At 43.1% G+C, this 15,891-nt stretch overlaps 1 long non-coding RNA gene across 2 annotated transcripts in view; it reads left to right on the top strand.

The window, feature by feature from the left end:
• Positions 1-261: 261 nt before the first annotated feature.
• Positions 262-15,891, top strand: part of LOC144581585 (uncharacterized) — an 18,737-nt gene continuing 3,107 nt past the window's right edge. The window contains exons 1-3 of one of the 2 annotated variants that reach the window (XR_013532603.1): positions 262-534; positions 2,987-3,074; positions 4,030-4,155. This is a non-coding gene — a long non-coding RNA (uncharacterized LOC144581585). Of the gene's footprint in view, positions 535-1,165; positions 1,650-2,986; positions 3,075-4,029; positions 4,156-15,891 lie in introns of those variants that run through there. The other variant, XR_013532602.1, reaches the window with a different exon arrangement.

Below are 15,891 nucleotides of genomic sequence, written 5' to 3'. Positions count from 1 at the left end.
ACAGAGACGTGTGTCTCCAAGGCTGTTTCAAACAGCCACCTCAGTTGTCCTTTACTGCCCCATCCTTTCACCAGGATTCTTCCTTCAACCTTGAGAGATGACTGACATGGGCTTCGGATCCTCAAACATTCTGGAATTCTGTATCAGCACTGAATCATAAATGGGCAAATTCTAAGAAATGTACTTCTTTTTCTTTTCATATTTTCCTTACTCCAAAGTGGAACTAAATCAAGGTTCCCTAGCAACCCAGGGCTCTGTGAAGACTCATTATTCTACAAAATCCGATCCCTTACAAACACAAAATGTTACATAGTTGCCCAGTTACCGGGGATTTCTGAGATGAAGAATGTTATTGAAGTCAAATCTAATGGCTATCACACTCCCTGGAACTCAGAGCAACATTGTTAGGCACCTCTGCCCAGGAAAGAATCTCTGGAAATAAGTGGCAGGTTCTTTAGCAGCATAAGAAGAACCTTAATAAGCCTCACCCTTAAGTCCTGATAGCAGTGGATGACTAGTAAGGAACCTGTCCAGGTAAACCCACACCTGGCAGGACTCTGCTAAATGGCTCCAATGGCTCGGAGGCCTTACTGAACACTAGGGATTGATTGCTACTGAAAACAAGGAGAGGAAGAAACAATCAAAATCAGGCTTCTTCCAGCCCTGGCTCAATAGCCCTTTGTTTTGCATATTCTCTGCAAGATGGTGAAATGCAGAGATATAATTAGAATATCAAGGCTAATGAAACTAGTCATTTCAAATTAAGCCCGTATACAACTGTGGCGCAACAAAACTGCCTTCTCGGCTCTGCTATCTTAGGGGAGCATCCCAGATGCACAGAAAAACTTAGCTGTCTTTTCTGGAAACCAAAGTGGTAAAATGCCTGATGCACAGAACATACTTCACAAAACTCAAGTGAGCCAAATGAGGCTTTTATCTCCTGACAGCAATCTTTCATGAGCTGGACAATTGTCCCCAGTGTGAGGCTGGCTGGCACCCTACACACAGGAATATCAAGGCCCCTTTTCCCTTTCATGCTTTGCCTCCTCAACCACACTCTCCCTTTTGTAATATCTATGTCACGAAGGAAACCATGGTCACATCAGTGCTCTGTGGAGCACAGTTGACCACTCGAAAGAGGGAGAGTGAGTTCAGCCTATCACTGGAGATCTGAGTACGACTGGGGAAATATCCTGAAATAGTCTTATGATTTGAAGAAACCGATAGACGGCTAGAATAATATGCTAGATGGTAGTCAAGTTACTAACTGCAGAAGTGATTTGATAAAATTCTCACTGTGTCTCCTAATTTAGGAGAAATATTGAATCTGATAAATGGGTAAAATTCCCAGGTGAAAAGAATTTGGTCTGTAAGATTTGGCAGCACCCTGAGGTTTGCCATATCCGATGGTCTGGCTCTCCCAGGTGTCCTTCTGACAACCTTTACTGCCTACCATTTTGTCCTTACTCATGTTGAATCACCACGCACAGGCTGTTGAATTCAGCTGTCTGTGGAAAAATTATACCAACCACATGCTTAGACAGAAGGGATACAATATATTGCTTAATTTGTATCTACAAAGCTAAGCAACAGGGAAAAAACCAAGCCTGCTCAGTCACTTCCAAGAGGACAAATGAAGACTTTTCAAGGTAACCATAATCAGATGCCATTCAAAATAATAAGAGACATTGACTTGAATCTTACAGTCGATGCAACTGAGTGTGTCGCTCAGTATTCAACAAGTAGAGGGCTGTTTATTGGGAGGGCTCAGGCTTGCCAATCAGAAGGCTTGGCTGATTCTAGCCCTTCCTAGTTCTCCTTCTGCAGGTCAGTTACTTTATTTGTTAAAGTGTGCTCTTTTTTAGGAGCTATTGACTCCTTCTTAGTAGGTTTATTTCTTTTACTTCTTTGTATGCCTTCCACTATGCAAAATACAAACCCTTGTTCATAGTTGGCTCCCAGTAAATATTTTCTGAAAGAACAAATGGATGGAAGAAGGATGATTTATGACATGTCTATGGTTGCTGAAAGAATGGGGAAAATGTAAAATCACCTTGAAAAGTTAATAGATAATAAATACAAGAAGTTTTATTCATAAGTGGATGCTGCTATTTTATCAACATCCCAGAGAAATAAATATGCCAAAAGAACATTTATTTGACCAGTTCAATCAACTAACCAGAAATTCAGTTGAAACCTAAGCTTGACAGGTATTGACTGAAGTGGCTGGGTAGTGGAGTTGACCTCGTTGGACTTTTTTGGTCCATGTTTTAGTGGTGACCCAGTATTCCTCTCAGAAACTAGAAGAAAAGAAAAAGGGAGGCAGGGCTTCAACTGTGCCATGTTATGGTTCAGAGAGTATAGGCTGAGAGCTAGTAGACCTGGTTTCCCCTAGGACTTGGGAGGGGGCTTCCTGGCCGTTGCTATGGAATGTAATGGCCATGAAGTACACTGAGAAGAGATGGAGCAAAGAGCTAGCCTGAAAGAGAGTAGCCTATTGTCTGCTGGTCCCAGATCCATGCCGTTCTTTCATGCCTTCCTCTGTACTGCAGTCCACTCACTAGAGGAAGATTAGAAGATAGGAGGAAGAAGGCTTTTTTGTCTGCTACTGGTAGAACCACTAGTAACAGTTGTAGTACCAAGATCAGCAACTACGGGCTCTGGTAGCTCCACAGGTGACACTGAGCTTTAGCAGTGTCAGTCCTGGTTTCACCAGCATCAGAGTGTGGTGTCCTGGGTTCCTGATCAGAGGGAACAGCATAGATCTGACCATAGCAGTGGTAGCAGCCCCAGCATCTTTAGAAACTCAGCAGAGAGTGAGGGCTTGAAAGTTTCAGTCGAGGTTGAAAAACCCCAGCTTCCTGATCTCTGGGGCACATTTCCCTCTCTGTGTGCTCCCCGGCCCATCTAAAACCTTTGTAGCCTTCTTTCTCCATTAATTCCTTCTGTTTGAAACACCCAGAGTAGTTTCTGTTTTTCTGTGCAGACACTGACTGATACACCTCCCACACCTCACCTCTCTCCCAGGACATGATCAAAGCGTTGGGAGAGCCACAGCCTGCTTCACCTAGAAAGTAAGAAAAGAAAAAGAGAACTGAACAGTACCACACCTTACAAAGTTCAACCCCATCTTGAAAATCAGGAAATTTGATAAGCCATCCTTAAGTCAGCCAACCCCTTATGACATGTATTCATGGTGGTGCTGTGGTGCACCACTGAGATCCCCCATGAGGACTGAAGGATTTATCTCCTAGAAGCTAGAATCGCTCCCAAAAGACCATCCTCAACTGTCAACCCTCTTCAGGATTTGTCTAGGCTTAAGAAAACTAGGCAGAGGCAGCCCCCACCCGGTGACTAATCAGCAGGGAAGTATAATAGCCCAAGCTCATATTCCAGCAATGAAGGGCCATACCAGCTCCAGAGCTTCCCATGGAATCAACTGAGACCTTTGCTGGGACTACATCACAGCCCAACTTCTCCCTCGTTCCAATCTGCCTTCTTCCCTTCTCTTCCATGGGAGTTTATCCCAAGAGTGCTCCCTAATAAGCCCTACATACTCATCTGCCTCAGAGTCTGCTGCCAAAGAGACATATATGTGCTGGAGCCGCCACAACGAAGTGCCACTGACTGGGTGGCCTAAACAACAGTTATTGGCTTATTGTTCTGCAGGCTGGAAATCCAAGATCAAGGTGTCTGCAGCACTGGCTCCTTCTGAGGGCTGTGAGGGAGGGACTTGCTCCAGGCCCCTCTCCTTGGCTTGTAGAGAACTGTCTTTATGTCCACATGGCAGTCTCCGTGTGTGTGGATCTGTCTCCACATTTCCCCTTTTTATAAGGACGTCAGTCTTATTGGATTAGGGCCCACCTAAGGACCTTATTTTAACTTGATTGCCTCTATAATACCTTATCTCCAAACAAGGGCACCGCTGAGGCACTGGAGTTACCACATGAATTTGGGAGGGTTAGTGGGGAAACGATTCAGCCATAACAGGACCCAACCTGCAAACATATCAATTGTCTTTTCAGCTAGGAGGCCATTGACATGGATCTACCAGCTTTCTGAGCCTTTCCACAGAATCAAGCCCAGTCACATCAAGGAGACTTATTAAAGGGTCTGCCCACTCAAACGGAGAAAGAACAAAAGATGCTCAGGGAGGTTAGTTATGGGTTCCCCAACAGGCTGGCAATATTTTAATCAGGAATAATAGAGTCTGATTCTCAGACCAGAGGGAAACCTGAAATGGGGCATCTATTGGGAAATATGCATTTACAAGGAAGCTATTTATCACACATAGCTGGCTGATGAGAAATGTGGCTGATACATTAACTCTGGAAGGTTGTCTAGGAGTCTAACGTAATTAGGCTCTTATGTCCTTTGTTCTCAAAATTAATAACAGTATGACAATGAGTGAAGGTAGGAGGAGGAAAGTACAGGCAAACAGATGACAGTTTCAGTTTTGTGTTTTGTTTTGTTTTGTTTTTTACTAGAGAAGGAGCAATTTTCTTTTTCCTTTTCTCTTTTTTTTTTTCAATTTTGAGACAGAGTCTCACTCTATCACCCAGGCTGGAGTACAGTGGCATGATCTCGGCTCACTGCAACCTCCACCTCCCAGGTTCAAGCGATTCTCCTGCCTCAGCCTCCTGAGTAGCTGGGATTACAGGCGTGTGCCAGCACACTCGGCTAATTTTGTATTTTTAGTAGAATCAGGGTTTCACCATGTTGACCAAGCTGGTCTCAAACTCCTGGCCTCAAGTAATCTACCAGCCTTGGCCTCCAAAGTGCTGGGATTACAAGTGTGAACCACCATGCCCCACCCTATTTTTTCAATTTACTGATAGAGTTACCATGGCATTACTATGTTTTTCTCTGCGTACACATTGCCTGGGTTTCCAGCTGAAAATGCAGAGATGCATCGCTGTAGAAAGTATTGTCACAATAAAAAGTCTTTAAGAGTCAGCATTTTGTTAGTGGGGGCAGGGCCGCAGGCAATGTGGGCTACAGAGAAATTTATGCATGAATGCTTAGAAGCAACCTAAAGCCAGCCTGCACTTGGGAACTCAAGCTGGTGTTACAGTCTCTATCTGGAGCCATCAAAACCATGTTGGGATGGGCATTTGAAGGAGCGCAAACAGGCAGGGTTACAGTCTGGCCCTGGGCCCTAAATCCCAAGAACACTGGCCTCAAAAAACATCAGAAAGCAATGGAGGTCTGAGAATCAAGTGCAAATGTGCTCATGTGCCAAGAAAACCTAAGACGGCTATTTTCACAGCATACTGGGGCTTGGCCGGGTTCCAGAAACCATCAGCAAAGTAGCCTGCCCTGATACTTCAAAGGAAGAAGTCGCCCTGATAAATCCTGCCCACACTCTGCACCGCACACACTTCATCTTGAGGTATATAATACCACAACAATGAGTCACTGGGCTGGAGCCTGAGGCCCGGCCACAGGACAGAAAGAAGGAAAAAAGCCTCTCACATCTGTTGTCTAGGGCAATTCCCCTCACTCTTCAAAACTGCATAAAAACAGAATAATAAAAACTGTCACAGGGCACATGAATTATGGCCTGCTTTATCTGTACAGCGTCCCCCAGCAGAACTATAACGAACTTGGCCCACCATTTTTCCTTACCACATTTTATCACATTTTGATAAAACTCATCAGACAGGGAGTAAGCAATCTACGTTATTCCTGAGACTGAGCTCAGGTATCTCAGGAGGCCTTTAAACCACGAGACAAGCTAAGAGCTTTTCTTTAACATACTCACACACTCAGACCTTTCTCAGGAGACACGAAACCTGGAAAACCTCAGCCTTCTGAATTGTACTCAGTATAAATGAAAATTCAGCAAATATTCACAAGAATACCCAAGGTAACGAATATCAAGCCTAGGTGTCATGGAAGAGAAGAAAGTAACAAGGGGATGCCAAGGTCAAGAGTCTTTGCTTCTTCGTGGGGGTTGGGCAGGGAGAAATCATAAAAATTCGTTTGCTACAAATCCTGCTCTGTCTGGACTGCTCATGGGCTGACTGGCAATTTGGTCAGGCAGTAGAACTTTTCCCATCCTGTCATTTAGCGAGGGTCTATGGAAAGATAGTGGAAATCATCTACATCTTTTGCTGGGTAAGACAAGTCAGTCAACAAACGCAGAGATTGCACGGTATGCTAGAGGCTAATTCTTAAGAGACACATTTATTTAGATGTGTGCATGTGGCCGTGATTGCACTGAGGCAGTTTTTTGGGTACACAGACACGTCTCTGCCCACTCACTTACACCTACCCCGCTCCCACCCTTACCCGCACCCCCACCTGCACCCCACCCCACTTTCTTTTTTAAGACTATAGTTACGTGTAACTGCTAAGAATAAACACTTTCCAGATGACCTACACAAAAGTTCTTTTCCAAAGACTTTTCTTGGTTTCAGGTGAGTTCTCATTTTCCTTTTACTCAAGTTTTTGTTTATCTCCCCCAAGGTACCAAACGCAGTCAGATGATACTCCCTGGCAGCATCTGAGAGCAAGCCCCACCACATCTGTCAATAAAAAGAAAACGAGGCGCTGCCAATTTGTCTATTTATAGGTGCCAATAAAATTCTGTGCAGAACTTTAGTCAACAAGACTATTTCAGAAGGGGTGGCCAACAGCATGACCTTTCACTGGCATGGGCCACCTTTGTCATCACCTAAGAAATAAAACCTGCCAAGTTTTCTGTGAGGCTCTCAATAAATCTTACTGAGTAATTCCATACATACACATCAGCCACCCTAACTTGAAAGCCAACTTGGTGAGCATTATGTTGATTTACCAAGATAAGGAGCCTCGAGTTTATGGCAAGCAGTGCTTCAGGACCCCCAGGGAGTGCCCAACAGTCGGAACCATAGGCAGGAGAGGAAGAGGATTACAACTCTTCTTCAGCACCCCCAGAGCCCAGGATCCTGCCACCTGCAGAGCAGAGGGCAGTGGGTATTTGTGTAGCCCACAAGATGCCTCTAAGGAGACAGGCGCCGAGACAGGGCTTGCGCTGGGGTTTCTAAATCCTGGGAGCTGAGAGTCAGATCCAGGAAACACCCTGGGGTTCCCATTACCTAGCCCTAAAACGTGGCAGTTGTGGTTAGCTCTGGTGAAGCACAAAGACCACCAAATTGAATTCAGAAAATGAGTTCTAATTTTTCTAACTCTGCCACTTACTGCTTTTTAGAACTTGAGCAGATTACTTGATTTCTTTGAGCTTCATTCTTTATACAGTTCTTATGATGACCAAATAAAAAGGTATAAGATGTTAGTAGGTAGTTTATTAAGCATTTTCTGTAAGCCAGCCACAGTGCTAAGAACACAAATATCCTAGTGTTCAGATGGGAAATGTAAAGGGTGGAGACTGAATAACTTGCCCAGGGCCACACAGTTAAAACAAAGCAGATATCTTATACTTATTTTTATTATTTTGTTTATCATTTTAGAACCACAAGAACACCTCAGCTACCACTATAACACATGAATTTTTCTAATCCAATGGCAATTATTTTTTGGTTGTTTGTTGACAGAACACGAAACATATAAAAAGGTTCAACCCAGGGGCTGGGTGTGATGGCTCACACCTGTAATCCCAGCACTTTGGGAGGCTGAGGCGGGCAGATCACGAGGTCAAGAGATCAAGACCATCCTGGCCAACATGGTGAAACCCTGTCCCTAATAAAAATACAAAAATTAGCTGGGCATGGTGACGCACGCCTGTAGTCCCAGCTACTCAGCAGGCTGAGGCAAAAGAATTGCTTGAACCCAGGAAGCAGAGGTTGCAGTGAGTCAAGATTGCACCACTGCACTGCAGTCTGGGTCCTGGCAATGGAGCGAAACTCTGTCTCAAAAAAAAAAAAAAAAAAGATTCACCCAGGATGACCATTGTTGTGTGGGTAAGTTGGGAGATGGATTAAAATGGCAGTGACATTGTGATGTTATTTTCGCTTTGTGCTGTTAGTGGCCAAATCCTTCACAAACACCTGAAAACTAGTGTGGCTTCTAGTTCTAGCCATTTGCTAACAGCTCTGAGGCTGAATAAATTGGAAGTGAGAATCTGACAGTGAAAGATGGCTTGGGAACACCCAGGGTCTGAAATAAAACTTAGAAAATACACCACGCCTTTATAGAAAAAGCAGATTTCTGTTTTATAAGGGAAAGACTGGCAAGAATTCTAGGCCAGCTGCCCCCAAGGAAGTGGTAACTATTTAGGCCAATAAGGTTTCCATCTACACAAGTGTCCAGGTGGAAAGCAGCCAGCCAGAGTTAGCAGTTCTGTGGCAGATAATCTCCTGAAATCGCTGCTGTGGTCTGAAATCACAGAGCAGAGGCCTCCTAAGCTTACCAAGCCCCTCAGCCTCACAGAGCCTCATTTCTGCTTCTCTAAGAGGTAGGGATTAGACCATGCAAAATGGTCTACCCAAAGAGTAGATTTCTTTGAAGTTTCTTTCTGTTTCAAAATTCTGAGATTCTTCATTATGTCGACTAAGTCACTTTGAACCTACTTTAGATAAAATAACCAGAATCCAAAACAAAGCTCAGCTTCAGCCAAGCATAATATTCCTGACACTTTACAGCAAGCTTGTCCAGCCCACGGCCTGTGGGCCGCATGCAGCCCAGGACAGCTTGGAATTTGGCCCATAAACTTCCTTAAAACATTACGAGATTTTTCTTTCTTTTTTTTTTTTTTTTAAGCTCATCAGCCATCATTAGTGTTAGTGCATTTTACGTGTGGCCCAAGACAATTCTTCTTCTAGTGTAGCCCAGGGAAACCAAAAGATTGGACACAGCTGCTCTACAATGTGTATTTTCTTTCTTAGTGTCACACAAAAAAAAGACGTTTCAAAATGCCCACATTTTTCTCTTTCTTTTTCTTCTCCCTCTCCCCCTTCTTCATCTTGTTTGCCATCATTATCACCATGATCATACTTAGGGTGTTCGTTTAAAGTGTTTGTTTTTACAGAAAGTGCTTTTTGCAAGCAACTGCTCCTACTGACCTAGTAGTGGAAAGTAAACTGAGTGTGACAGAACTCCAAGCATCCTCACTGAACAGGGAGACTGTGGCGTGCCTGCCCACCCACAGACCCCTACCCCATGCCACCCCAAAGGGTGCCCACCAACAGCCCCAAGGAAGCGGTTCTTGGAGCATAAATTGCTATGTTTAGATCATGTGACTCTCCTTCCTCATTCACAGGTGATTGGTCTGAACCCAGTATTAGTCAGGCTTCTCTAAAGGGACAGATATATATCTATCATATATATATCTATCATATGTATATATCATATATATATCTATCAATCATATATATATCATATATATCATATATATGAGTTTATAAAGTATTAACGCACATGATCACAAGGTCCCACAACAGGCCATCTGCAGACTGAGGAGCAAAGAGAGCCAGTCCGAGTTCCAAAACTGAAGAACTCGAAGTCTGATGTTTGAGGGCAGGAAGCATCCAGTATTGGAGAAAGATGGCTAGGAGGCTAGGCCAGTCTCTCTTTTCACATTTTTCTGCCTGTTTATATTCTAGCCACGCTGGCAGCTGATTAGATTGCACCCACCCAGATTGAGGGTGTGTCTGCCTTTCCCAAACCACAGACTCCAATGTTAATCTCCTTTGGCAACACCCTCAAAGACACACCCGGGATCAATACTTTGTATCCTTCAATCCAATCAAGTTGACACTCAGTATTAACCATCACAGTCCAGGTGTGGAAGTCTGACCTCAGAGCAGCTCCTCTCTGAGTCAGCCTGACACAAAAGCTGAGTCCAACAAAGACAATGGGATCAATGGAAGCACTCAGACTCCCTCTCCAGAAGAGTCTAAATGAGAATCATAGAGATATTCACTAGTTGGAAGGTAGGAAGGAAACAGAAGCCCAGAGACCTTCAGCAGGAACCTAGAGCAGCAGAAGCCACAGACAAGAGGAAACCTGGGCAGGGAAAAGCTAGGAGAAAGCCTGCAGTCCTGGACAGCTAAAAGAGTGACGTACAGAAGAGCAATGAGATACCTGGAGTCCTGGACAGCTAAAACTGAGTGACATTCAGAAGAGCAATGAGATACTCAGTTGTGTAGTGGCACAAATAGTAGAAAATTAGAAAACTCCTGCTGCTCTAAGACCACAAAACAATCCAGTTCCCGGAGTTGCTTCTGATCCTGTATAACCTCCTACTTCCTGATGGACATACCATTCTCCATGAGTCTTGGCTCTTTGGAATTCCCCCATGAGGTCTGGCACAGATTTCTGCCTCCATATATCCACCAATGAATCTCCATTTCTTCATTGTAACCTGAGACAGTCTCCCATTCTGATCATCGAAAGGGCTATTAAATACAAAATGCCTTATGGACTTACTGTCTGAACAATGACTCTTAACCTGTTCACAACTCCACTGTCATGGATGCTTCTGATCTGGGAAATTCCATGGTTTATCTTCCATTTTTATTGAATTAATCACTGGCCTGTTTTTAAAATGCTCTGAACCTTTGATTTCCATAATGCCTTTGTACTCTCTCGTGTACTTCTCATACTGTCTGTAGCCTCTCATAACTAAAAGTACTGATACTACTACTTCAACTACGTTTTACATTTGTACTTTTCCAGACAGATTTTTCCATAGACTTTTCCAAGCAATTTCACCTACATTATCTCTTCTGAACCTTGTAATAGCCGTATGAGGTACCAACAGTAATTATAATACCTAATATTTACATGGTGTTATACAATTTAAAGAGCATTTCACATACAGAATCTCATTTGACCAGATCCATTTAATGAAGCTGTGGGGTATTTTTCTCATTTTACAGATGAGGAAACTGGGCTCAGGGATAACAAAGAACCCACACAAGTTCACACAACGAAGAATGATTTCTCCTGGCTGTCCTTCAGTGCCAAAATGCTCTGTAGTTTTTCTTTCCACCACAGACACCAACGAGCTGCTCTTAGCTATGTTCTTGTGGCATTAGAGGCTGTCTAGTTTCTAGTCTACATTAAGTTAAGGATCCTTTAGGTTTAGCACGCACCAATTATGTGACTGGCGTCTGCCCACATGATCTCGGAGTAGCTATTTAACAAAAAAATCACCTTTGTCTTCCATAGGTGCACTAAAAATACATTAATAATATTAATTTAGCACCTAGAACTGTTTCTCCCCAATCCCTTAATTTAATATATATGTGTTCCAGAACCCAGCTCCCTGAGGCAGAGCTCCACTCGAATACAGAGGGCTTTTATTTTTTAATACCAGGAAACTGATACTTTCAGAGTTACGAATCAAACCAGCCTGCTATACACACATTGTACCATTTCAGCTTGTAGGACGGAATGTTGAGATCATTTTAGCTTGAGAGAGAAAGAGAAAGACTCAAAATACAAATTGTTCTTCATTTTTATCTATAACAAATGTGGTTGCTCTAATGATAGCACATGAAGCGGGTTGTTTTATCATTCCTTAAATAAGACCTTGACATTCAGTACCTCATCTTCCCGTCATTTGAAAGCCAAGAGAGTTTAAATTGTGTTCACCCTAGTATCTGTTCTTCCCAGGCACACAGATGGCTGATGCAGTTTATAATGGTAACTCTGGTGATTAGAGCAGCATTGCTCACGTAATAAAGCAAGAAATATGCAAACAGCATGAGCTGGATTCTGGAGGGCTCCTCCAGGGTCTGAACTACTGCAGAGCGAGGCATTTCAAGAAAAGGTGGCAAATTCATGGCCATAGGCTCTATACCATCAATCAAGGATTTCTTGCAGATAACAGACAGATACAGCTTCTGATTCTTTAAAATATAGAATTCTGGGTGCTTACTTACCAATCAGATCTGACTACAAGATGAAACTTATTTGCCATTTAAAAATTAGATGATCCCTAGCAAACAAGACTGACAAGGATTGATCTTGGTCCCATGACAAATGGACCCATGACCTGGTCCCACTGCAAATGAACTCCAAGGCCCCTGCTGTGAAGGTGACAACTCAAATGTGTTATCTTGTATGATAAATGTGCACTCGGCGCTTACTGCCCCATTTGTATTGGGAACTACATTTACAGTGATTCAAGGGCCACATTCCAGTAATAGTGGACAGTGAGTCCCCAACATATCACATGGTTCTATACCTCTGTGCCCTTACATACGCCGTTCCTTCTGCCTGGGATGCCCTTTCCCTTCTAGGCGACTTATAAATCTTCTTGATATTTCAAGACTTCAAGATTAAATAATAGCAACTATCCATAACTCACTTCCTCCCTGAGTTATCTGCTACCCATCCCCCACCCCTGCGAACGCTGGGCAAAGTGATGCATTCCTCTTCTGTGCTAACCATGTACTTTGAACATTCCTCTGTCATTCACTTATCACACTGAGAATATTAGTATTCATAGTACTACTTCTGTATCTGTCTCCCTCATAAAGTACAAGGCCCTTGAGGATAACAACACTCTCTTATTTATCCTCAGCACCGAATTCAATGACTAGCACATAGTAAATGCTCAGATGAGTGATAGAAAAATACATAGACTAATATTTGAAAAATTAAAGAAGTGGCAAAGGCAATCCTCCATGTATTCATGTTTGCATCATCAGAGGCAACACTTCCAATTCTACTCCCCTTTAAATTACAAACGTCTGCACAAAGACACTTGGGCTTCCTTCAGCATATTAGCTAAGAGTGCATGTGGCTGCACAACTGAAAACCCGAGTGATCAATTTAAACAAGTAACGGTTTATTTTCTCACATAAGAAGTCGAAAGAAAGTGGCTGCTGATGTTGATTCAGTGGTTTGCCATTATCAGAACTCTAAAATTCTATGAAATTATCACCTCAAGACGTTTCCTAAAAGCTCTGGAGATAATTCCAACAAAATGGTAAGGAAGAGGGTTCCAGCTACATTTGCCTCCTCCCCAGACTTCTGCTCATCTCTCAACAGCCAAAACCAAGTCACATGATCAGGGGAGATGTCTCACCCCCAAAGGTGTGGGAGGTTGGTGAGCTGGAGGGAAATTATTCTGACTGACTTGGGCCAGGCATGATCCATCACTAGGGCTGGACACATTGCCTCCCAAACCAAATCAGAGTTCTCTTGGTAAGAAAGACAGGAGAACTAGATATTGAGCAGACAGCTAAAGCATATGCGGATTCAGAAAATATCTCAGTGCTTTAAAAATAAAGCATTACATCAGAATGCACAAGAATCAACATTCACCTCTCACTGTGAATCTTAAGGTTTCTCCTCAAAGACCCAGTGAACATGCCGTCAGGTGCCCTCCTGACTGCCCCATCGCCAGGACTGAGGCTAAGGCTGCGCCTTTGCAACAGTGACCCCACTATGCATTCCTCCGAAACAGGAAACTCACCCACATATACTCAAATTCTGATTTTATGATATTACAACAATCAAATATCGTGTTCATTCAAGGAGCATCTCTGGAAAGATGCCAATACACGGCTGGTGGGAGTGTAAACTGACACCAGCATTTTGAAAGGCAGTTTGACATTTTCTAGTAGTTCTGAATTTATACCCAGGACTTGATTTATAGAGGTATGACTAAGTGATGACACAGAGAAGCTAATGCCACTGTGGAATTTATTACTTCATTTCTCAAGAGAAGGGAGCACATTCACCACGCAGGACCACGTGGGAGGCATCAGGATGGTCAGGAGGCAGAAGACAGGAGCTAGGAGAAAGCTGGGGCCACAGCCTTTATCAGGGTTTCCTTGAAAAGGGAAGGCAGGGCAGAGTAAACAGCTTCGGATGAGCTAGTTTGAACAGTCTCTGTCAGCCCTTGGGTTACAGGGGTGGTCTCAAGTTGCCTGAAACTTGGCTCTGGGATAATTGAGGGCAGAAGAAACATTGGTTTGGTAAGTGAGAGTTTGATAAGGAGGTGGTTGGGACTATAGATCCTGGATTGGTTGGCTTGTATACGAAAGTATGCTCTTGGCCAAGCCCTTTGCAATCTCTATGAACTGGCTCACCCTGGGGGGCAGCATCTCCCTGGGTCTGAAAGGCTTCCAAATGCCAGAGAAAAAAGGATACAGAAAACAAGAAAAAATAGTTAATATAATCCTGTGATGAGTGGATGCCAAATAGACACACACAGAACACTAGTCAAGTTGAAGATATATATCTCTATGATGCAGCAATTCCATTCCTACATAAAAACTCTAGAAAAATACATGCACCGGGACACATATCCAAATGTTCATACCAAGTGGGGTAAATAAATACCCAGTGGGAGTGGGTAAATGAACTGTGGCATATTCATACCCTAAGGATGAATATTCATACCCTGGGATGCTAAATGGCAATAAAAACAAATCAACTAGAGATGCACTTAACATGAATGCAGCTCATAAACAATGTGGAGTGAAAGAGACGAAGATACAAAACAATATCTTGTATGTGATTTTCCTTATCTAAAGTTTCAAAGCAGGCAAAACTACACTATCATGGGTAGGCATACAGAGGCGATCAAACTGTAAGAAAGCTGTGATCACCTTACAAGTCAGAGTAGAGAGCTTTCCTCTGCGAGAGAAAGGGTTGTGTGGGGAAAGTAAGATGAGGGTTTCTGGGGTACTAATGATGTTGCATCCTTTCAAATAACGGTGTTCATAATTTTTATACTAGACTTTTCTGTATGTATGCTATATTTAATGATCTTTAAAGGTGTAAAAGAAAAGCATGACATAGTCATTAAATGTCATTTGTTAGGTAAAGAACCTTCCTTTATCAGTATAAAGCCTGCTGCTGTAGTAGAAGGGTACAAAAGTATACAGTCTTTTTCTGGTACACAATGACTACTGTAGCGTAAAATATATGCTTATGAAAAATAAATTGACTGGGTATTTTTTTTTTTGATGCCCCTAAATTCTCACATTGTCTTGTCTGCCTGGAGCCAGGCCCTCAGAAACGTGGTTGCCAGTGTTTGCATTCTCCCTCCTGGGGTCACCTCTTCCACAGAGGCAAGTATGAAAGCTGTTTCTGGAAGCCAGCATTGACTGCCATTATGACCATATATAATTTTTTATATTTTTCAAGTAAGGAGGAATTATAAACTTCCTTGAAGTTGGGAGGCAAAGAAATGCATCAAGGATAATTACATCCTGCCTGCTTCAGTGCCCCCTGTGGCTGCAGTTGGATATGGTGCCCCTTCTTCATTTCCCGTCCTAAACCAGTGTGCGCTGCTGATCCGTGTATGAAACAGCTGCCAGGGCCCTCCGTAGGCAGCTGCTTTTGGAGGTTGTGTGAAATGAGTCTGATATCCCTGGCGCCTCAGCACCTTGGCTCTAGGGTCCATGATATGCTTCGGTGTACAGGTAAAAATTACATGCTCAGAGCTTGAGATTTGCTTTTGGCTGCTTATTTCGTAAGCACCAAAGATCAGCATTTTATGGGGAAGCTCATGTTCTCAGCAGGGGAGGGGGTTAAGGGGGTTATCTAATCAGCCGGGTGGCTTGAATTTTGCCCTTGAACCAAAGCAGGGAGCAGGGGAGATATGAGGCAATACCAGGACCACTCTGAAATCTTGATGAAAAATCCAATTGCATAGCCAAGTGCATTACTCTGGCTGGAGTTGGCAAGATGCCTAAAAGGTAAAATGCTGAAAGTAGGGGCACTTCGGTAAAGGTTTTTCTGTTTTGTTTTGTTGTTGAATTTCTGGAAAAAATTTACTTAAGCTATTAGATATTGTAGTGTTAAAGTGAAGAAGGGTTTTGTTAGAAGAGAGACAGAGAAATCTGCTAGGAAAACAAAGAAAGGAATATACAAGGAAAGAGATTTAAAGAGAGACAGAATATGAAGAAAAACAGAGATGGAGAGAGTTCCTAAAAGCAGAAACAAACTGAAAGACAGAGGAAGACAGTGGACAGGAACTTT

This window comes from Callithrix jacchus, chromosome 2 (assembly GCF_049354715.1).
Source record: "Callithrix jacchus isolate 240 chromosome 2, calJac240_pri, whole genome shotgun sequence".
Taxonomy (NCBI): Eukaryota; Metazoa; Chordata; class Mammalia; order Primates; family Cebidae; genus Callithrix; species Callithrix jacchus.
Note: the sequence above shows the minus strand (reverse complement) of the source record. Positions and strands in the feature narration are given on the sequence as shown.